Genomic DNA, 23,601 nt, shown 5'->3' with positions numbered 1-23,601 from the left:
TTGTGATCCACATAGTCAAAGGCTTTGGCATAGTCAATAAAGCAGAAATAGATGTTTTTCTGGAACTCTTGCTTTTTTGATGACCCAGAGGATATTGGCAATTTGATCTCTGGTTCCTCTGCCTTTTCTAAAACCAGCTTGAACATCTGGAAGTTCATGGTTCACGTATTGCTGAAGCTTGGGTTGGAGAATCTTGAGCATTACTTTACTAGCTTGTGAGATGAGTGCAATTGTGCGGTAGTTTGAGCATTCTTTGGCATTGCCTTTCTTTGGGATTGGAATGAAAACCGACCTTTTCCAGTCCTGTGGCCACTGCTGAGTTTTCCAAATTTGCTGGCATATTGAGTGCAGCACTTTCACAGCATCATCTTTCAGGATTTGAAATGGCTCAACTGGTATTCCATCACCTCCACTAGCTTTGTTCATAGTGATGCTTTCTAAGGTCCATTTGACTTCACATTCCAGGATGTCTGGCTCTAGGTGAGTGATCACGCCATCATGATTATCTGGGTTGTGAAGATCTTTTTTGTACAGTTCTTCTGTGTATTCTTGCCACCCCTTCTTAATATCTTCTGCTTCTGTTAGGTCCCTACAATTTCTGTCCTTTATAGTTCCCATCTTTGCATGAAATGTTCCCTTGGTAGCTCTAATTTTCTTGAAGAGATCTCTAGTCTTTCCCATTCCTATTTCGCATTCAAGCTCTATTTCTTTGCATTGATTGCTGAGGAAGGCTTTCTTATCTCTCCTTGCTATTCTTTGGAACTCTGCATTCAAATGGGTATATCTTTCCTTTTCTCCTTTGCTTTTCGCTTCCCTTCTTTTCACAGCTATTTGTAAGGCATCCTCAGACAGCCATTTTGCTTTTCTGCATTTCTTTTTCTTGGGGATGGTCTTGATTCCTGTCTCCTGTACTCCGTCCATAGTTCATCAGGCACCATCTCTGTCAGATCTAGTCCCTTAAATCTATTTATCACTTCCACTGTATAGTCATAAGGGATTTGATTTAGGTCATACCTGAATGGTCTAGTGGTTTTCTCCACTTTCTTCAATTTCAGTCTGAATTTGGCAATAAGGAGTTCATGATCTGAGCCACAGTCAGCTCCCAGTCTTGTTTTTGCTGACTATATAGAGATTCTCCATCTTTGGCTGCAAAGAATGTGATCAATCTGATTTTGGTGTCGACCATCTGGTGATGTCCATGTGTAGAGTCTTCTCTTGTGTTGTTGGAAGAGAATGCTTGCTATGACCATTACGTTCTCTTGGCAGAACTCTATTAGCCTTCATTCTGTACTCCAAAATTATAGCTTTAGTCTTACTTTGTTCCTCTGAATTTCTAGATAAGATTCATTAAGACACCCAGTCATGGAATTATCTCATGCTAAGTTCCCAACACATCCAACCCAGAGCAAAGCCCTGCTCCCTTGAAACCTCCCACAAATCCCACACCACCAGCCCCAATTCAAAAGTGAGTTCTTGCTATTAGTCTCTTGCTGAGATGCCCCATGTTCTCCTTGGTCTACCACCGCCACCCCCCCACCCTGCCCCACCTCAGTACAGTGGGTCAATAAACACAGTTTTGTCTGATAAAAGTGTGTTCCTGATGGTCCTAGATGCATGGGCATCAGCAGATGGAATAATACTTAGCAGGACATGCTCAAGAAACACCAAATTAGTGATCCAGATACTTGTGAATCAAAGGATGCTACAGAAGACTTTGGGAAATCTTTGAATTCTAGTTTCCCCCGTTGATCTTGTCTCTTCCTTTCTGAAAGAAGCTGAGACCCTCTACTTCTTCTTCTTCCTGTTAGTCAAGGACCAGGGTGGAGAGCAGTATTCTCAACCTTGGTTACACTTTGGAACCACTTGGGTAGATTTGAAAACATAGATACCCACATCCCAACTCCAGAGATCCTTGTTTAATTTATGCAGGGTGTGGCCTGGGCATCAGAATTTAAACTCCTAGGTGGGCTTCCCTGGTAGATCAGATGGTAAAGAATCTGCTTGCAAGGCAGGAGACTTAGGTTCTATCCCTGGTCCATGGAGTCACAAAGAGTTGAACACAACTGAGTGACTGATACTTTCACACTTTCACAGGTGAGACCAATATGCAGACAAATTTGAGAGTTTCTGGTACAGTGTGGTGTGTGTGTGTGTGTGTCTAGAACAGAGTAAGAGGATGTGAATGTGTGCTTGACAATGAGTGCTATGCATGTGTTTGTGACATCGTATGTGACAGAGTAGGAAAGTGCTTCTGTGTATCATGTAACATGAAGCTGTATGTGTCTGTGCCACAGTGGGCCATGCGTCTCTGTATGGGCCTGTGCCCTGTCTGTGCAGCTTTCTGGGAGACTGGAACATCATATGACTGTGGGGGCCCATTGCACCTGCAGGTGATTATGGGGAAGTCAGCGGAGGGTGTCTGTGTCAGGCTCGTTGGCAGTGGGGAGGCCTTGCTAATTGGGGAACTGGGTGGGGGCGGGAGTCCCAGCTAGCGAGGCAGTGCCTTGAGCAGCTGGTGAGAGAGCCTCTGAAACCCAGCAGTGTGGCATTCGGGTACCCACGTGGGGAAGCTGTTCTTACGATTCCTATCCAGGTTTAATGACTTGGCAGGAAGGCGTTGGGAAAAGACAGACAGCAGGATTCTTCTTTCTTTAAAAACTCATTTCTCCAGGTAATTTTTTTTCGACTAGTGGTTCTCAAACTTTTGAATGCATCAGAGTTGGCTGAAAAGCGTGTTAAAACACAGCTTCCTGGGTCCCCATCCCAGAGTTTCTGTTTCTGTACTTCTAGGGAGAGGTCTGAGAGCTTGCATTTCTTTTATCTTTTTGAAAATATTTATTTACTTGGGGCTTCCCAGTGGTGCTAGTGGTAAAGAATCTGCCTGCCAAGTGGGAGACACACATTCGATCCATGGGGTGAAAAGATCCTCTGGAGTAGGAAATGACAACCTCACTGCAGTATTCTTGCCTGGAAAATTCCATGGACAGAGGAGCCTAGCAGGCTACAGTCCACGGGGCTGCAGAGAGTCAGACATGACTGAGCAGCTGAGCACATGTACACATTTATTTATTTGGCTATGTTGGGTCTTAACTGCAGGATGCAGGATCTTCACTGTCATGTGGGATCTTTCCTTGTGGCACACAGACTGTCTAATTGTGGCGTGCGGGCTCAGTGTTGCAGCGTGCACGCTTAGTTACTCTGTAGCATGTGGGAATCTTAGTTCCCTGACCAGGGATCAAACCCACCTCCCCTGCACTGCAGGGTGGATTCTTAACCACTGGACCACCAGGGAAGTCCCAATCTTGCATTTCTAACACATTCCCAGGTGCTGCTGGTCTGGGGATCACCACTTTCAGAACCACTGGTTCTGACGTTTCTCCAGGTGACAGTTCATTGAAGCCAGCTGTGAAGTTTAAGAAAAATCCTTTTTCTAGTCCTTATGGACTGTTTTAATAAGAATCTGTGTGCATATGTGTGTGTGTGTCCCAAGTAATGGGAAGTTTCAAAAAATCCCCAGCTGATTCTAATATTCGGCCAGGGCTGAAAAGCCTGGCATGTAAGCTTCATGAAGGTGTATGTTTCTATTTCTGTTTTGTTCACCGGTATGTCTCCAAGTGCCTAAGCATTGCCTGTCTCCCAGTAGATGCCCAATAAACATTTGCCAAATGAATGATGTTACTCACTAGGTACCTTCTCTCCAAGACTAAGAGTTACCTGTTAATTCAACATTGATCTGAGTACCTCCTGTAGGTAAGGAAGTGTTTCTTGCTCCATACTGAGGTTCGTAACTTGCTGGCATCTTTTGTGAAGGGCATACAAAGGTTGAATAGCCTGGGTCTTCTAAAGTTCCAGAGTTCAGAATGTTCGTGACCAAGACCAAAATTTTAAGCTTAATCCTTTAGCTATCAGGGAAGGAAAAAAACAAAACAAAACAAAAAACAGTGATGAAGAGAGAAGAAGAGAGAATGGGCTGGCCACCATCAGCCACTCATCTGCATCATCCCAAGCACCCTGGTCCCAGTGACAGGGATAAGCTACTTCCAGTTCAGAATTCCTCCTGAGAAGGTGGATAAGACACATGTCATCATGACACCCTTGCTGTCAGGGCTGATGCTGCACATTTGGATTCCTAGTTAGAGCTCAGAGCTCTTTTTTCATCATTTATTCTGTTTATTCCTTACCTCATGTATTCATAACTAGATCTTGATGGTGCTGGATTGTTAGGAAAAGGGACAAATCTAAGAAGGAGGTGCTATACCTGGACCCTCTTTTTTAATGAGAATGTTTCCTTGCTGTATATTCATTCAGCAAATTTATTGAGTGTTTGTAATGGGCCAGACTTTAGGAAGCAGGGAGCGTAAGCAAGACAGCACGTTCTGGAAGATTGTGATGATGGATGTGTTTTATATCTACACTGTCCACCGTCCCTGGTGATGGCCACTAGTCACATGCAGCTCTTGGGCACTTGAAATGCGGCTTGTTTGTCCAAGAAATAGACTTTTGTTTGGTTTTATCTGGCTTCCCTGATGGCTCAAGTGGTAAGGAATCTTCCTAGAAAGCTAGAGACAAGGGCTTGATCCTTGGATTGGGAAGATCCTGCAGAGAAAGAAATGGCTATCCACTCCAGTATCTTATCTGAATTAATTATTTAAAAAGTTTTTTTTTGATGTGAACCATTTTTATTATTTATTCTTCTCAGATCGTTTAAAATTTATTTGATTTTTATTTTATATTAGGGTATAGTTGATTTATAATGCTGTGTTAGTTTCAGATGTACAGCAAAATGGTTCAGTTATGCATACACATATATCCATTCTTTATTTTATCAGATTCTTTTCCTATATAGGTTATTACAGAGTGCTGAGTAGAGTTCTCTGTGCTATATAGTAGGTCCTTGTTGATTACTTATTTTTTAAAAAGTTATTCTTAATTGGAAGACAATAACTTTATAATATTGTGTTGGTTTCTGCTGATGTGGGCCATTTTTAAAATCTATATTGAATTTCTTGCAATATTGTTTCCGTTATTTCTGTTATTTATTTATTTTTTTTGGCCCTGAGGCATGTGGGATCCTATTTCCAGGGGTTAAACCTGTATCCCCTGCACTGGAGGTGAAGTCCTAGTCACTGGACCACCAGAAAAGTTTCTGAATTAATTTATACTTAAATTTCAAGGTATGTGTGTATGCTCAGTTGCTCAGTCGTGTCCAACTCTTTGCAAACCATGGACTACGGCCTGCCAGGTTCCTTTGTCCATGGAATTTGCTATTTAAAATGACTGATAACTATAAGGACCTACTGTATAGTTTAGAGAACTGTACTCAATACTTTGTAATGACCTATATGGGGAAAAAATCTAAAAAAGAGTGGATATATGTATAACTGATTCACTTACTGTACATCTGAAACTAACACAACATTGTAAATCAACTGTATGCTAATAAACTATTTTAAAAAAGTGACTACTATATTCAACAAGACAGGACTGGTGCACGAGAATGGCATGTCATCTAAATATACAATGACAACATTTATTATGTGCTTTGAAATAGAAATGAAAAAAGTGCTTTGAGAGTTTATATCAGAGGCACCAGACCTCATATAGGGGAAGAGGAAGGCTTCCCTGGAGAAGAGGTGTTTGAGATCTTGAGAATCTCCTCAACTTCAACTCAATGGGCCCCTCCAATATATTAGCATGAGGGGTCAGATGCTACTTCGTTGTACATGCCTTTAATTGTCCTTGCTTTCTTCTCTTTCTAGGACAACTCCTATCACCTCCTTGTTAGCTCGTTTGCCCCTGGAAAAACATCCCCATGCAAATAAACCCATAAGAGGAGCCCTGAGCCCGCCAACACAAACATTTTATCACCATATTTAGGTAAGTAAAAAGACTTCACCATATATTATTTAGAGGTTATCACAGGATATATGCAATTTGTGTCCTGTTTTTTAACCTACCGTAGTGTGAATATATTCTCATGTTATTAAAAATTCTTCCTAACTGTATTTTTTGCTGGCTATCAGAACTTTCCATCCTCTGGCTATATACCATAATATATTTCATCAACTTCTTACCTTCAGCATTTGAGCACTATTTTCTTTTATTGCTATTATAAATAATGCTGTGATGAACAGCAGTGGCAGAAATCTGTGTTTACATTTCTGATTATTTGCTTAGGATAGTTTCTTATAGGAGAGGAGGATTGCTGAATCGAAAGTTATGAGGGTTTTGATTGTAAGGGTTTTCAAACCATATTGCAAAATTGCTTTCTAGGGAGTTTGTATCAATTAATCATCCCTTCATCAATGAAAGAGAATTACAGTGTATTCTGAGGTTCTCTTTTAAAATCGTATCAACCATGTCTACATGTTGCTACAGAGGCTTTATAACCATCATTTGTAGTGGCTGCATGAAGCTTGACTGCAGTGATGTACTGCAATCATCCTCTTTAAGAAGAGGTTGCTAATTGATGCTGTTCCTGCTGAGCTCTTCCTGGTCCTGCCAAATGGAGCGCCTCCATCAAGTCACAGCTGTTTGGAATCCATCTGGCCCTCCAGGGCTGTTCTGTCAACTTTCCACATCCATGGGTAGTATTTCTTAAGCACATACTTTCCTTTAATGATATTTCAAAAAGTGGGGGTTTCTTGGAGCAGAATCCAACCCACGTTGGCGACATGGGTCTTTGGCTAGGACAAAAGATATCTCAACTAGGGCATTCATTCTGCCTGATGCTGGTTGAAATGGATGAGAGCTGGAATGGGAGTCAGAAGATTTGGGATGAGACTGGACATTTTTTGGTGACATCTTGTGTGCTGTGGCTACCAATTGGAGATTTTCTGGTTTCAGTGGACAGAGACTTCACTCATACTACTTACAAAGAATAATTCACTGTGTCATGTAAATGAAGGTATCAGGGATGTTAGTTTCAGGTATGGCTGGATCCAGGGTTTCGACTAATGCTACAGCCTTGATTTGCTCTCCAGTATCTTCATTCTGTATATCTCTATATTGGTTCAGTTCTCAGAACACCCTTCTTACAGAGGATCACAAAAGTTGTTCTCAAATACCCTAGTACAAGAGTCAATAAATCATGACCCAGGGTCAAATACAGTCTGCTGCCTAATTTTTTAAACTAAATACTGGGACAAAGCATGCTTATTAGTATATATATGGTCTATGGCTACTTCTGTTCTGGAGCAGCAGAGAGTTCAGTAACTATGACAGAGACTATTTTTGTCTTCAGAGCCTAAAATATTTACTATCTGGTCCTTTACAGAAAACTTTTGCTGATACCTACTGTAATAAAAAGGATACTAATCCTCAGTCTCAAAAATTTCTCCACACTTAATCAATTATTAGCTCCCCAGCAATCCTTGGTTTCATACCATAGTTTTTTCCTAACCTCTTGAATCCAGAGGCCTGTTCTTGGAACTTCTAACTGGCTCAGGCAATAATCATTCTGTACTATTTCCCTTAGTTCCACCTACCACAGAGAGGACATGTGTGGTCTTGTTCCTACTCCTGATCATACTTCCCAGCTCCTGCCAGTCAGGAGGAAAGGGCATCTAGACTGTTCTCTCACCCCAGGGGATCCCAGTTGTCCTCTCCTGTTATGGGGCAGCTTCAGCTATGAAGATACCATGCCTGCAGGAGTCTAAATGCTTCTTACTCATGAGGATGTTGAGTTCCTGAAAAATGGCTCATGGTGTCTGTCTTTGAATCTGATCATGGCTTTGGAGATTGCTTAGATCAGTGATTTTTCAAACCCCATTCATGAATCAGACAAAAGTAGATTCCTTTTTTATTATTACTATTTTGAGTGAAGTTCAACAGAAAAAAAAAAAAAAAGGTAAAATAAGTGTTTGATGTGTGTGTGTTAAAGTCATTAGAATCTTAACTGCCCTTCAATCTCATTTCCCTTTCCCCAGAAGTCCCTTAACTATAACTCTAGTGTTAAACCTGACACCAGCCTTAACCCTAACCTAACCCTACTCTTACCTACTCTAACATTACCTATTCTTATCTACTCAAACATTGCCCAAATCTAACCTACCCATAACATTAACCTTGATCCAAGCTCAAAACCTTAACCCTAAACCTAAATCTTTTTTAAAAAATTATTTATTTTTAATTGATGGCTAATTGCTTCACAGAACTAAACCTAAATCTTAGCCCTAACCTTCATTCTCAAATTTAAGTCTAGGACTTTGAGTTTGATAGCGATCATCTTAGAATAATTTCATTAGCCATGTTATTCAGTGGAATTTCCTGGTAATCTTGCACTGAAAGAGGTTAGTCAGAAGTTACATAAAGAAGGAGGGATGAGAAGAGTCATATTTACAATTATAAAGGAAGTGCATTGCTTGCTGGAAAAGCTTAGTGTTTCCACAGACACTCTCAGGTAAATAATTAGTTTAAGCAAGCAACAAGCATGTTCCCTTTATATCAAGATGAAGATATCACTTCTGCCTCACTTTCAGACCATGTGTAGAGTCCTCATGTTGGGGAGAAGTGTCTGTTTGTGTTTTGGGTCATGTTGGATTGGAAGGTTATTTACCTGAATCTCAATTGATGCTGGTAGGACTACCTCCCAAAATTCATGGTTCTCTAACATCCAGGGTCAACAAAATCCATGTAAAGGGAAACCATAGGAAAGGAAAGAATATATTTGAGAAGGTAGAATAAAGGAGAGAAAAAGGATGGGACGAGTGAGAAGAAAGGATGGGAAATAATGAAAGAGAGATCCTAAGTCCCAGTCACTAATCTCAGTCTGGTCGGATGAGTCCTCTGCTTTCAGTTCTTCAATGGTTGTACAGTGTCTACAGGATAAAGCCCAGGTTGCTTGCCAGCACACACAATGAACATCATCTTGTACCACCCTATTCTGGAATCCTGTATTTCAGTGCTACCCATTTATATGAAGTTTCCCCAACGTACCACGCTGTCATACTTCTGTTTATGCATGCTGTTCTCTCTTTCTGGAATGCTCTTACTCTTTTTATCTGTCTGGATAGATTCTCCATTTGGCTCCCTCTGACCCCCCTCCATGCTCCTTCGCTGTGCCCCAGGCTCACGTCAATCATAGCACTCTTTCCTTCATTTAGCAAGCTCTACTCTGTGCCAGGTGCTGTGTTAGATGGTGAATATTAACAGTCAGTATCTCAGGAGGAGGAAATGGCAACCCACTCCAGTATTCTTGCCTGAGAAATCCCATGGACAGAGGAGCCTGGCGGGCTATAATCCATGGAGTCAGAGTTGCAAGGAATCGGATACAACTGAGCGACTGAGCATATACCATCTCAATCCCAAGTAGTTGTGGAAACAGATAAGTCACCAGGAAGTTACCCAGCCACACTGTGATATGGGATATTCAAGGGTGTTAGGCTCCTGGAGGAAGGCAGCTCCTCCAAGCCTGGGGCTGAGTGTTCTAGGAGGGTGAGCAGCATGATGAAAGAGTGTGAAGAGAGAAAGACCTTGAAACCTGGAAGGTGTGAAAGCAGTTTAGGAAGATTTAGTCTGTGGTGAGAGTTAGGCAGGAGCCAGGTCATAAAGGGCTTTGCCAGCTGTATTAAATATTTGGATTCTATCCTTAGAATTGCAAGAAAACCACTGAAAATTTCAGGCAGAAGATTCACACAATAATAATGTACTTTGGCTATATTTGTTTTATTTTCTTGTTGTCTCCTACACTAATAATAATCTCAGCTAATGTTACTGGAGGATGCCATAAGAAAGATATTATGTTGAACTCTTCATACAGATTATCTCAGTTAAGGCTTGTCCAGAATCACTGCAGATTTCTCCAAAAATCACTGCAAACAGTGACTATAGCCTTGAATTAAAAGATGCTTGCTCCTTGAAAGGAAAGGTATAACAAACCTAGACAGCGTATTAAAAAGTGAAGACATCACTTTGCTGACAAAGGTCAGTATAGGCAAAGCTATGGTTTTTCCAGTAGTCACGTATGGGTGTAAGAGTTGGACCATAAAGAAGGCTGAGTGCCAAGAATTGATGCCTTCAAATTGTGGTACTTGAGAAGACTCGAGAGTCCCTTGGACTGCAAGGAAATCAAACCAGTCAATCTTAAAGGAAATCAACCATGAATACTCATTGGAAGGACTGATGCTGAAGCTGAAGCTCCAGCACTTTGGCCACCTGATGTGAAGAAGTGACTCGTTGGAAAAGACCGTGATGCTGGGAAAGATTGAAGGCAAAAGGAGAAGAGGGTGGCAGAGGATGAGATGGTTGGAGGGCATCACCAACTCAATGGACGTGAGTTTAAGCAAACTCCTAGAGATAGTGAAGGACAGGAAGCCTGGTGTGCTGCAGTCCATGGGGTTGCAAAGAGTTGGACACAACTTAGCAACTCAACAACAACAACAAAGCTTGTTACTATAAGATAGGTACTGCTGTATAAGTTTATTATTTCATCAAAAAGAGATTCAGAGAGATTAATTAACTTGTTAAATGCTTCTACCCATTAGAATAATTCAGCACTTCTTAATTATCTAAAATTGAGATATTCATAGTAGCTACTTGAGAGAACTCAGAGTATATTTACTTGTGTCATCTTATTCATCCACTTGATATTCTTGGAACTCTTGAAAAGGTGTAGTTTCCATTTCATGAATGATGACATCTAGGAGGTGATTTGGCCAGGTACTCCCAGGTGAGGTCTCAGTCTCTTGGACACTCAGCTCTTGAGGATTGACCCTATATTTCATTAGTCTTCATGGTTTGGGCTCCAGTGCACAGAAAGTATCTGGCTATAAAGGTTATGGTGAGCACATTTCTACACACAGGATTGAAAGAATAAGGTTCTTTTATCATTCTTGGGTGAGGAGCATGCTGGAAAATGAGGTGGAAGGGAGATCCCATCTCCATTGTTGTACCTGATGTTGCTCCAGTCAGGAAGGGGGTATCTGTTCTAGTTGGAGAAGCAAAGTACCTTAGATTTGGGTTTGTGAGACCTGGTCATCTCTGAGTTGTAGTGGCAGCTTTAGGGAAATTGTCCTCTTTCTTATTTTAATTCCTTCTTCCTTTTTCTGTTTTCCTTCCTCTTTCTACTGTTTCTTCTTTCTCCATCTCCTTCACCTGTACCAATGTCATCAACACACACAAATACAGCAGCGTGACAAACACTGTTCATCATGGTCTTACCACTGAATCATGTGTCTTTGGTGTCATTGTAATCATCATCATTATCATCTTCTACCATGTCCATCTTCATTAGCATCATTAACATCATCAGCATCAGCCCCCAGGAGCAATACTTCTACCACATCATCCTTAACACATCATTCTCTCATGGTCTTGTCTTTACATCATTGTTTTCGTCATTGTCCTGTTTGTAATAGTCATCATCATTGCCACCATCATCACTCCCTTTAATGTGCCAGACACTGTGCTTGGCACTTTGTACACAGTATCTCAGATCATTCACAAAAGTGACTTTTGTGCTTGACTATCCCCATTTTACAGATGACAACCCTGAGTCTCAAAAAGGTGAAGTGATTTTCCCAAGGTCACACTATCAACCTTGTTTCTTCTATAAAGTTGAAGACTATTCTATAGATACCAGATGTTCCAGTTTATTCTTAGGACTTAAGGAAATTACAAGGCTGAGCTCTTATTCTTTGTTAACTGAGGCTGCTATGAATCCCATGAAGGAGATTTAGAGTTCATATTCTCTGGTAATAGTTGTTCTCTGATTCAGAAGAGCTGTTCTTCTTTTGATTAACTGTTAAATTTATGTTTATGATTATGATTTCTAAATGGATGTTTAGAGTTGAACTGTTACAGATAATAAATCAGAGCCATGATTCAAGCCAGGATTTGCCTGACTCCAAAACACCATGCTATGTGACTTCCTTGGTGATTAAACCAAACATAAGGCCCATGGTTCCCAGTTCATGGTTATGTATCTTACCTGTACACCTTGTTTGACACCCTTGAGTATTAAAATACTCCATGGCAACAGTTCTCCCTGGAAACCATACCTGAATGGATGGCATCATTTCCCAAACTCCCTTTTCCTTCTTTAGCCATCATCCAGCCCTTTTGAGGGTTAGTGGTAGTGGTGGTGTTCAGTCGCTAAGTTGCATCCAACTCTTTGCAATCCCATGGACTGCAACACGCCAAGCTCCCCTGTCCTTCACTATCTCCTGGAGTTTGCACAGATCCATGTCGTTTGAGTCAGTGATGCTATCCAACCATCTCATCCTCTGCTGCCCCCTTCTCCTTTTACCTTCAATCTTTCCCAGCATCAGGGACTTTTTCAATGAATCAGTCCTTCGCATCAGGTGGCCAAAGTACTGGAGCTTCAGTTTCAGCATCAGTCTTTCCAGTAAATATTTAGGGTTGATTTCCTTTAGGATTGACTGGTTTGATCTCCTTGTAGTCCAAGGAACTCTCAAGAGTCTTCTCCAGCACCACAGTTTGAAAGCATCAATTCTTCGGTGCTCAGCCTTCTTTTTTTTTTAATTTTATTTTATTTTTAAACTTTACGATATTGTATTGGTTTTGGTACAACTCTTACACCCATATATGACTACTGTCATATATGGTGGAAAGATAGATGAGAATTCAAGTCCAGGTTCTAACACTACTGGCTGCCTGACTTGGAATAATTTACTTCCATGGTCCTGAATTCCTTTATTCTTCATTTATAAAAGAGAAATAATGCCAACTGCTTCATAGTTATGAAATTTAAATGCCTCCATGTAAATTGTTTGACATGTATTAGATGTCAATAAGTGTTGATGTTAACTCATCAAAATGAACTCACCCTTCCTTCTTTTTTTCCTTTCAGAATCGTGCACTAAATGGCTGGTTGAAATCCTTAATATATAAGAGAGGGAGAGATAAAGCTGATAGATCTGAAATGGTTCAGTCTGTGGCTAGCAGAGGGTCCTTTGGCAAGTTGTTTAGCTTGGCTAAGAATCATTTTCCCTATTCCTTTAACATCCAGATGTCTGCTATTCACTGATCATATTCTTTGGGCCTCACGCCCTCAGGTAAAATCCACTCACACAAGACTCAAGCACAATTTACTAAAGAGGTTGTTGGGGAGACATAGCAATGAGCTATCACAATAAGCTACCACATCACAAGCAAACTGAAAACTTCCCAAGTGTATTACTATTATATTATGTCTGTGTTTTCCTTCTTCGACACCCAGTTTAGTGCTCTGGATCCCCTCCTGTTATCAGAGCAATTCTTCTCTGCCCCAAACTTGCAAATTCCACTCATAACTGAACTTGATAAAATAAGAGAATCAATGGTTAACTGTGGTCACCTTTTATCCAAGCCACTTTGGTGTTCTTCTCCTGTGACTTGCGCATAACTTTTTGGCCTCATTCACTACTTCAAGCTGTTAATTAAATTGTCTCCTAAATAAATATAGTGTTTTCTCCAAGAGATGTTATCATGCCGGTGGATAAGTGAATAAAATCTTGCTTCACCTCCTTACATGTAAAATGAGGGTTTTGGTCGGATGTAGACAGCTTTATTGTTTAAATCTGCTTATACTCCATAAATTGTAGGTTTGGGGATAACTGGGGAAGAGAAATACCATGGTGGTTTCAATATTTGTTTAAACATAAGTCTCAGATGCACACCCTCCCAGGCCTGGTTATAATTTCATTAGAATTAGAGCTCAGTATCCATTATTTTCATACAGTGTCCATGTCTATTTTGTTCCAGGTAGACATACAAAGGAGAAGGCAATGGCACCTCACTCCAGTACTCTTGCCTGGAAAATCCCAAGGAGCCTGGTGGGCTGCAGTCCATGGGGTCGCTAGAGTTGGACACGACTGAGCAACTTCACTTTCACTTTTCACTTTCCTGCATTGGAGAAGGAAATGGCAACCCACTCCAGTGTTCTTGCCTGGAGAATCCCAGGGACGGGGGACCTTGGTGGGCTGCCGTCTCTGGGGTCGCACAGAGTCGGACACGACTGAAGTGACTTAGCAGCAGCAGACATACAAATGAACTTTGGAATTTAGCCCCATCTATGACTTTATTTCTGCTTTTATCTCTCTTATCTGTTCATGCTGATTAATTAATTAAGCCATTAATTAACTACTGCATGTTTATAGGGTATATATGTGCTAGGCACTGTACTAAATACTAAAAATATGGGTCTTTATAATCTTGTGTATGTATGCGTGTGTGTGTCTTAATCAATAATTACACAATCAGGACACAATTGTGGTATATGCAGGAAGGAAAAAGCCTATGTGAGGAAACCTGTCCAGCTGGAGATGTCCGTTAGAAGTTTCCTGAGCTCCATGCCTCCATTGCTTGTTTTGAACACTGACCTTTCTCTCTGGACTTAAATTTTCAGTTCTTTAGGCAATCACAACAGACTCATTATGTGTTCTGGAGTGGGGATGATGAAAACACATGGACAGATGGATATGAACAGTGTAAGAGGCAAGTTCCCGGGGCTGAGACAAAGCAGGTGCTCACCTGGCCTAGAGATGATCCGGGAATGCTTCCTAGAAGAGGTGATAACCTGGGCTGCTTTGAAGGGCAGTTAGGAGCTAGACAGGCAAAACAGGGAAGGGGATGAAAGGTGGTCCAGGCAGAGGATATCATGTGAGTAAATGTTCAGGGAAGAGACACCATTGTGGAATAGCGTGTGTGTGTGTGTGAACACAGCAAGTTTCATGGAATGGCAACATCCATGGTGAGCAGTGAGGCTGAAAGGGGCAGCATTAGCCAGAACCTGGGATCAGAGCTGAGCATTACTGTAGAATTCTACAGAGAACGCAGAAGGACAGCCTCAACCACCCAGACACTCCCCTGCTTCATTCCAGGCGTCTCTTTAAACTCTTATTTGTTGAGTTCCGTTTTCTCATGGCTCTTTGTCTAAATATCTCTCCCTGTTTAGCCAGGTAATCTGGTCCTTCTCTGACAGTAACAAGGATGTGTATCTTGGGAGAGACTGCCCCGAGTGGCCAGAAATACTCCGGGGGAGTGAGACAGTGGCGAAGTGTAAATCACAGAAGAAATATTGAACTTTGGGAGCCAGCAAACAATAATATGCCACTTTATTCCACTCCTGCCGGAGGTTTATATATGTTACTGTCACTTTTATACTGTTCTCCACCACTGGTAATTTTCTCTCAATCTAATTTTTATTTCCCAAGGGTCTACCAAGGTTAAAAGTGCTGGAAAACCAATGACTATTCTTTTGCCAAGAGATAGTAAATTAAATTAACCGTTACTGGTGGCCAACTCTGGTCAGAACTATTTATATGTAAATAGGTGAAGCCCCTCAAGGCTTTTTGCAGTTATTAGTTGTTCATTCCAGATGTTGATCATAGTACAATAGGTCATGAATAAAACCCTTGGAACAGGAGGAGGAATATCCCCCTGGTCTTCCATTGTACTAGCTAGCTTTCTGTAGCTCAAGCACCAGGAGCCCACAAACCTTTTCTGCCTGCTTAATGAGTTAGGAGTCTGGGAGTGAAGCTAATCTTGATTCCGGACTGACAGTGAAAACAAGAACAGAGGGTTAAACCCTATTGCATAGGCATAGGTTGGCATCGTCCCGGGCTCTGTCCAATCAGAAGGCTCATAATTTGCATAGTGCTCCCTGGTTGGCCAGTACCAATTATATCTATAAGAGGCTCCTCCCCTCACGATTGGGGTGTGGCTTTTCCAGTGGGCGGGTCTCTTTTGAGGACTATTTATAGGCATATAGCACTCTCCCGCTGAGTGGCACCATGCTTATGGAAAATACAATAGCCTGATATGCTAACTTGGTATTTTTCGTTGGCTTTTCAATATTAGAGGATTACAGAGGATTGCTTCAAGTAGCAAACCCCAGAGCTTCATTCCATTCCTCATTCCCTTCTTCTTCTTCAGTATCAAAGAGACTCAACACTGGCATTCCTCTTTAAGCTCCCACCACCCACAGTTATCCTTTACTCTGTGGAACCAAATGATTTCTGGGCTGTTTTCCTAATTTATAGCCTGTTTCTATGCTTGCCGGTCCACTTGAATGGCTCATTAAATCAAGCTCTTCAAGAGAGGGACTTTAAAGAAGGAAAGAGGGGGCTTATTTGTTGAAATAAAAGAGAGAAGGTAGAAATTGTACCAGTATCTCAGCCTTGCCTCTGTTCTGCCATTCCTGCCGCATGGCGGATGACCCTTACAGGTCCTGGCAGGTCTGCCTCTGGGTAGGGCATTGCTCTTATTAATGGCACCATTACTTAGCTGAATGGTTTACCAATTTCTCCATTCTCTCCAAAGGTATATCCTGAGCTTGTTGAGAGAAGTAGGACTACTTTATCTCGGCTCCTGTAGAATTGTTTTCCTTTGAATTTCCCTTAGACACATGTTGATTTTCACCAGAGGCTGACCTTTGCTTCGGGGAACCCAATAGTATTCCCATTGTTGAGAGTTTTGCCCATCCAAAAGTTTTAGAATTAAATCCAGGTCCTTGTGTACAGTCCTGCCAAAGGAGTACATGGAAGCTGAAATCGAGCCAGAATCTGCTTGCTGTGCTGTTTTCTTTGACTCTTCCTGGAGGAAGAGATGTCTTCTTCCTTGCATTAAGGCTCAGTAAGCTTGCCTGTTCCCACCCAGGGGACACTTATTTTATTTTCAAATTGCATGTAGGCATTCTGTACTCAACAAGAGGAGCTTGTCCATGGAAGGGATGTGTGTGGAGGAGAGGGTGTTGGGGGGATGTTACTAGCTCTCCGAGGTGCACTTTACAGGTTAGTGGTGGTGCTTGCCCAGGAAAATGTCTGTTCTTCTTATGGAGCCAAATTAGGGATGATGTTCCCCTGATGTCTTGATTGCCAGGGGTCTCAGAATCAGTTTGTATAAATATGCAGAGTTGAAACGTAAGTCTCTGCATGATATTTTCCCCAGGTTTGTCCTAACATCTGAGTGCTAATTGTGCCGTTCAGTTTTACTGAATTGGTATCCTGTATACTCTTTGGCAATAATTAAAGAAAAAAATAACTGATGCTGTGGCAAAAGTCAGTAGCCTGCAGAATGAATGGACCAGGTTCTTTTCAGCACAGGACGGTTCAAGCACATAGGAAATGCCTTCACTCTTCTTCTGCTAGCTCCCTACAGCAAAGTCACAAAGCAGTTCTCACTTTGCTCCAGGGTGTGGCCATTCTATGATAAACAGGGCGTAGAGTGTAAATCTCACAGCAGATTATCGGGATGAGGATGTTGATAAACTCACATTAAGACTGAGTTTGTTGGGGGAAAATATTTTCCCACAGACACCATGAAATTGTTTCAGAAAGAATGACGGCAGGAGAGGAAGCCCATTCTGTCACTGTCCCACCTGCGAGAGTGATGGCTGTGGACTAACCACCTCCTTCTTTCATCAGAACAGTAAGGAATGTTCCCCAAAGCAAAATTCCTGCCCAAATTGCTTTACACACTGAGTCAGTATCATTTAATTGTACGTCTTTCTGTACAAATCAAACAAACCAGCCAGATACATATGTGAATGACTGTATTCATACAGGCAACGGAAGAGGGTTTATCTCTATACTGGAGAAATTGGTATAAACGAACTGTGAGGAAATCCTCCTTTAAATGATGCACACGTGTTAGGCTGCAGGGCTCATAAATTAGCCTTTTGGAGAGTCCAATCATAATCGAATATGCTTACTATTCAGACATTGTAATCTGAGCATTAAAGATCTTGAACAAAGATCACGATCTTGGAAGGTATTAGATAAAAGAAATACTCCCCCAGAATTGCATTTATTAGCTCCTGATTTCTGATTTATGTTTCATTAGCCTGTGGTGATAAGTATGGAACCGTGGAAAAGAAAAGCACGGATCCTCACTTTGGAACATTAAATTCAGATTTTTGACGATAACCTATTTTTGTGCTGCTATTAGGGGAGAGCCAGCTTGTACCCACATCCAGTTATTAATCTGTGAAATGTTTTCTCTCTAGTGTGTTATGTTCTTTCTAAGTCTGCTGCACTTAACCGTCACCAACTAAGTGGGTTATTAAATGGGAGCAAGAAATGAATCAATCAAGTATATTCAAATGCTCCGTCTCCAGCATTGTTCTTTGACTTCATTATTTAGGCATTAAATTCCATGCAACACTGGATGTAATTATCAATACAGAGGGGCTTGATTTGTGGGCGATGAGTTCTTTTTGGCAATTACAGCTTTAGGTTTACAAGCACACCAGAAATCCTTGCTGCATGATAATACCATTAGCATGGATTCCATAATCATGTCTTTCAGGGGATCACAGCTAGCTGTGTCGGGGGAGCTGACATTTTCATTAGAGAATGAGTTGGTCTTTGTAGTAGTTCATGAAACTCTTTGCACACCTAGCCGCTGGTGACACTGTTTTGGTGTGGAAAGACACCTTGCTCGGCACCATAAGGCAATGGATCTTACTCTATTTACCCAGCTTAGTCAGAAAGAAAAACATGATCATGCATCATGTTAAGAGCCAGACTGCCTGGGTTTGAATTCTGACTCTACTGCTTCCTAGCTGTTTGACCTTAGGCAAGTTAACGTCACCTCTCTGTGCTTCAGCGTTCTCATGGGAACATGGGATAACAGTAATAATAGTATTGTCTCAGTTTTAGCTTCCTTGGAAGCAGACACTAGACAAAGATTTGGGTGCAAATAATTTATCTGGAAGGTTCAACCAGGCTCCTCTGCCTATGGAATTCTCCAGGCAAGAATACTGGAGTGGGTAGCTGTTCCCTTCTCCAAAGGATCTTCCTGACTCAGATTGAACCGGGGTCTCCTGCACTGCCAGCAGATTCTTTACCATCTGAGCCACCAGGGAAGCCCTACTTTATCTGGAAGATTCAGAAAACATGGGTAGGTGAGTGGAGAAGTGAGACAGGGAAGGGAAGGCAGTCCTAAAGGTGGTATCATTCCGCCTACTGCCAGTGAGACAGCAGTGGAAGTCACGCCGGGAGGTGCTGATGGACACTGCGTGATATGCAGCTCAGAGTTATCCTTCTGGTAGGAGGAGTGAGCTGGGGTATTAGTTAGCTGTTGAACGATGTTCCCAGGGCAGGGGCAGCTGCGCATGGCGCACGGGAGGATGAAGCCAACTTCAGCAGCCCAAGAACCCTGGCAAAGAATCCAGGGGCTGGAGGCTGGGTGTTAGGCTCACATGCCCTGCAGTGCTCCAAGCACCTACCTCCTCAAGTCGTTTAACAGGCTCAGCGAGCCCAGCTATGATAAGCCAGTGTAAGCACTTACTACCCCTACCTCATGGGCTGGAGTGAGCACTGAACGAGACTGGGTAAGTAAAGCCTGAACCAGCACAGCGCTGGCAGAGATAAAGTGCTCTGCAAGTGTTTGTTAAACAAAATACCTGTATTGATCTCTATGTGCCTTTATTTCATTAGCTTCTTTAATCCTCTCAACTAGCCCTTGAAGGTGAGTGTTAGTATCAGTTTTTTCTGGAAGAGGTCACAGGAGATAAGTTAGCAATCAGAGCATAAATTTGGGGTCTCAGCACAGGAAGCACTGTGGTTGAATCTGGCTTCTGCTCACTAGCTGTGAGATCTTGGACAAGTGGCTGAACTCTTCTAAGCCTCAGTTTCCTCATCTGTGCAATGGGTACAGTAAAAGGACTTTCTCAAAAGGCTGTTGTGACCATCAGAAAAGATAAATGCTTGTGAAGATCTTCAAAGTGCCTAATAATTAGTAGCAAGAGCAATCATTGTCATTATTATCAGGAGTAGATGTAATAGTAAGAGACAGATTAAAAAGAATGAAATAATACAATTTGCAGTGACATGGGTAGACCTAGAGAATACTGAGTGATGTAAGTCAGATGGAGAAGAAATATCGTATGGCATCCCTTATATGTGGAATCTCAAAAGAAATGATACAAATGAACTTACAAAATAGAAACAGAAATAGACTCACAGACTTAGAGAAAGAACTTATGGTTGTGGGGAAGAGGGGGAAGGTGGAGGGGAGGATGGGGGAAGGGATAGTGAGGGAGTTTGTACACATTGCTATATTTTAAATGGATAACCAACAAGGACCTACTGTATAGCACATGGAACTCCGCTTGATGTTATGTGGCAGCCTGGATGGGAGGGGAGTTTAGGGGAGAATGGATACATGTATATGTATGGCTGAGTCCCTTTGCTGTTCACCTAAAACTATCATAACATTGTTAATTGGCTATATTCTAATACAAAATAAAAAGTTCAATTAAAATAGTAAGAGGCAGACCCAAGATTTGAACCTAGGTCTGTTTGACCATATCTTATCCCATTGGTTCTGACTAGATTACCTGATAGGTATCCTTTAGAAGGGCTTCCCAGGTGGCATTAGTGGTAAGAACCCTTCTGCCAATGCAGGAGACCTAAGAGACATGGGTTTGATCCCTGGATGGGGAATATCCCCTGTAGGAGGGCATGACAACCCACTCCAGAGGAGCCTGGTGAGCTACAGTCCATAAGGTTGCAGAGTCGGACACGACTGAAGTGACTTAGCATGCACACACACATCCTTTAGAAGGAATGGTGGGCAGCTTCTACAATGGCTCCCAGTGGTCCCCATCTCCTGGTATTCGTGTTCCTGTATGATCCTCTCCCCTTGAGTGTGGGCTGGTCCTAGGGCCTGGCTTCTGATGAACAGAACACAGCAAAAGGGATGGGATGGCACTTCTAAGATTAGGTAACTAAAAGGTTAGTTTGCTGCTATCCAGTCTGCACTCTCTTCCTCACTCGCTGACTCTGATGGAAGCCCGTTGCTATGTTGTGAACTGTCAGTTGGAGGATGGAGAAGCCCCCTGGCACCAGTTTCTGCCCACAGCTAGAGAGGAACCTGAGGCCCTTAGTCCAGTACCCCCGAGAAACTGAATCCTACCAACAACCATGTGGGTGGTCTAGGGGGTGGAGCCTTCTCTAATCAGGCCCGAGATGACTGCAGTCCCGGCTGATATCTTGACAGCAGTCTTGTCAGAGCCTGAATTAAACGGCTCAGCTAAGTGATACCTGGATTCCTTGCCCACAGGAACTGTGAGTTGATAAATGTTGTCATTTGAAGCACTAAGTGTTGGGGTAATTTCTTATGTAGCAGTAGATCACTGATTAATACAGAAGGTATTAATTTGTTCTGAGGTTTCTTCTACTTCCAAGAATTGATAAAAGTTGATATCCAGACGTAGGGGTCAGTCAGTTTGGTCAGTCAGCAGAGTATAAATGAAAGCTATAGTCCTTGGGTCTGGCTTCTCAACGTCCTAAAGGGCAGTTCCTTTTTGTTCTAATGGGACCTCGAGAGATGAAGGTCAAAATAATGATATGGTACAGGTCAAAAATGGTGCTTTACACTAGTAGCTTTTAAACCTTTTTGATCCATGGAACTCTTCGTTTGAATCAAATTTTGCAGGAGAAGGTCCACCATGGGAACTAGGAAAATAAGATGCTGTCCTAGGGGGAGGAAGATGGAGTCCGGGGCCTACTTGGTGTCTAAAGGATCCCAGTGTGCACACATGCTAAGTCACTGCAGTCGTGGCTGACTCTTTTCGACCCTATGATCTGTAGCCTACCAGGATTCTCTGTCCATGGGATTCTCTAGGCACGCATACTGGAATGAGTTGCCATGCCCTCCTCCAGGGGATCTTCCTGACCCGAGGATCGAACCTGCATCTCTTATGTCTCCTGCATTGGCAGGCAGGTTCTTTATCACTAGCACCACCTGGGAAGCCCAAAGTGCTCCTGAGGATAGGTCTAAAGCCGCTGCCTAGGCCTTGTTCCTCAAGAGAGACACAGATAATGAGATAAAATAAGCACAAGCCAGCGCATCTGCTGAACAGGCAGGAAGGATATTGTGTCAGGGAGTCCAAGAGTCAGGAGGGCCAGCTTTCAGATGCGAAGACTTCCAGGTAGTCAAGCCTGGCACCGTCAGATAGAATACAGACCTGTGGGCTCTACAGTCTTGTCTTATGGTAGGAACCTTTGAAGGCTCTGGTAATGAGAGTGAGAACAGACAGTCATCCCTTGGTGTCTGCTGGGGGTAGGGTAAGGGGTGGGATGGGGATCAGTTCCAGGACACTCAAGTCCCTCATATAGAGTTTGCATATAACCTATGCACATCTTCGTGTATCCTTTAAGTCACCTCTAGATTACTTGAATCATCTCTAGATTACTCACTTATAATACTTAATACAATGTTAATGCTATATGAATAGTTACTGTCATGTGGCAAATTCAAGTTGTGCTTTTTTGTACTTTCTAGAATTAAAAAAAATTTTTTTGATCTGTGGTTGATTGAATCCTCAGATATACCTACAGATACTCAGGGCCAACTATATAAGGCTTCATTTGGAGGCTTGAATATCAATAGGGAGGGAATACATGGCTGGAAATGGAAAGGCCCTGCTTCCTATTTTAGAATGTGAGAAACTTCACCTGCTGAAGATTGCCCTGTGATGGGAAATATAACACATGGACACTTCAGATAAGGATGTGATAAACAGTTGGATGTAAATGTATTTCTTAAGCTTGCCTGATGATCAGAGCTATGAGATAGACAGAATTCGATTCTCTAGGGAAGGGGCCTGAGACGCTATAGTTTGAACCAGTGCCCTGGATGAGTACCAGTCCAGTGGAGACACAGGCATTTGATACAGGAGTACTTATTCCTGGTTTAATAGACTCACCTATTAAAACGTTTAATACAATGACTAGAAGGTGTCAGGCACTATAGTGGCTCCAGGAATGCAAAGAAAAATGATACGTGGTCCCTACTCTTTGAAGTGAAGTGAAAGTCACTCAGTTGTGTCCAACTCTGCCTCCCCATGGACTATACAGTCAATGGAATTCTCCAGGACAGAATCCTGGAGTGGGTAGCCTTTCCCTTTTCCAGGGGATGTTCCCAACCCAGGGACCAAACCCAGGTCTCCCACATCGTGGGCGGATTCTTTACCAGGTGAGCCATAAGGGAAGTCCAAGAATATGGGAGTGGGTAGCCTATCCTTTCTCCAGGGAATCTTGCTGACCCAGGAACTGAACCAGGGTCTCCTGCATTGCAGGCAGATTCTTTATTAACTGAGCTATTAGGGAAGCCCCTGCTCCTTAGGGGACCACATATGGGTCTGGAAATCAAAAAGCAAGCGTCTTTTCCAATGTGGCAGGATGAGATAGATCTATGACAGAGGGAATAAAAAAGCAAAGGCAACTAATACATACGATTGTCCCTAGCTCACCTAAATTATTTCTTTGTGGTTATTTAAAGTGAATATAATATAATTCAAATATGTCCTTGTCCACTCCTTCTTGGGGATATCCTTGTTCATCTGATTGTTCCAAGGATTTCAATGGCTGCACCTCCCTGTCCTCCTGGAATTCTAATTAGCAAGTCAAGGGGAATGGGCTGGATTTTCACACATCCTTTCCCCAAGAAGGACTTCGGTCGCACAGTCTCAGTTTTCCTGCCTGCTGTGTTCCTTCCTCAGACACAAAATTACCACCAGCTCCAGGAAATGAGCCCCTTGAAGGAAAATGATTAGCCTTGGCCTCAAAGTGCTTGCAGAAGGTTTGCAAACAATACAACTAGAAAGTATGAAGAACGGGATTGGGTTGCCTTCTCTTTTAAAAAATGATT

The 23,601-nt window shown here is 42.3% G+C and overlaps 1 long non-coding RNA gene across 1 annotated transcript in view; it reads left to right on the top strand.

The window, feature by feature from the left end:
• The first annotated feature begins 3,623 nt into the window (after window positions 1–3,623).
• The window catches only part of LOC123331563, a 77,415-nt gene continuing 57,437 nt past the window's right edge, over window positions 3,624–23,601 (top strand). The window contains exons 1-2 of the long non-coding RNA XR_006548269.1: window positions 3,624–3,750; window positions 5,760–5,877. This is a non-coding gene — a long non-coding RNA (uncharacterized LOC123331563). The remainder of the gene's footprint in view (window positions 3,751–5,759; window positions 5,878–23,601) is intronic.

Source organism: Bubalus bubalis, chromosome 24, assembly GCF_019923935.1.
Source record: "Bubalus bubalis isolate 160015118507 breed Murrah chromosome 24, NDDB_SH_1, whole genome shotgun sequence".
NCBI classification, from domain to species: Eukaryota; Metazoa; Chordata; class Mammalia; order Artiodactyla; family Bovidae; genus Bubalus; species Bubalus bubalis.
The sequence above is the reverse complement of the archived record's forward strand: the minus strand, read 5'-3'. Positions and strand labels throughout refer to the sequence as shown.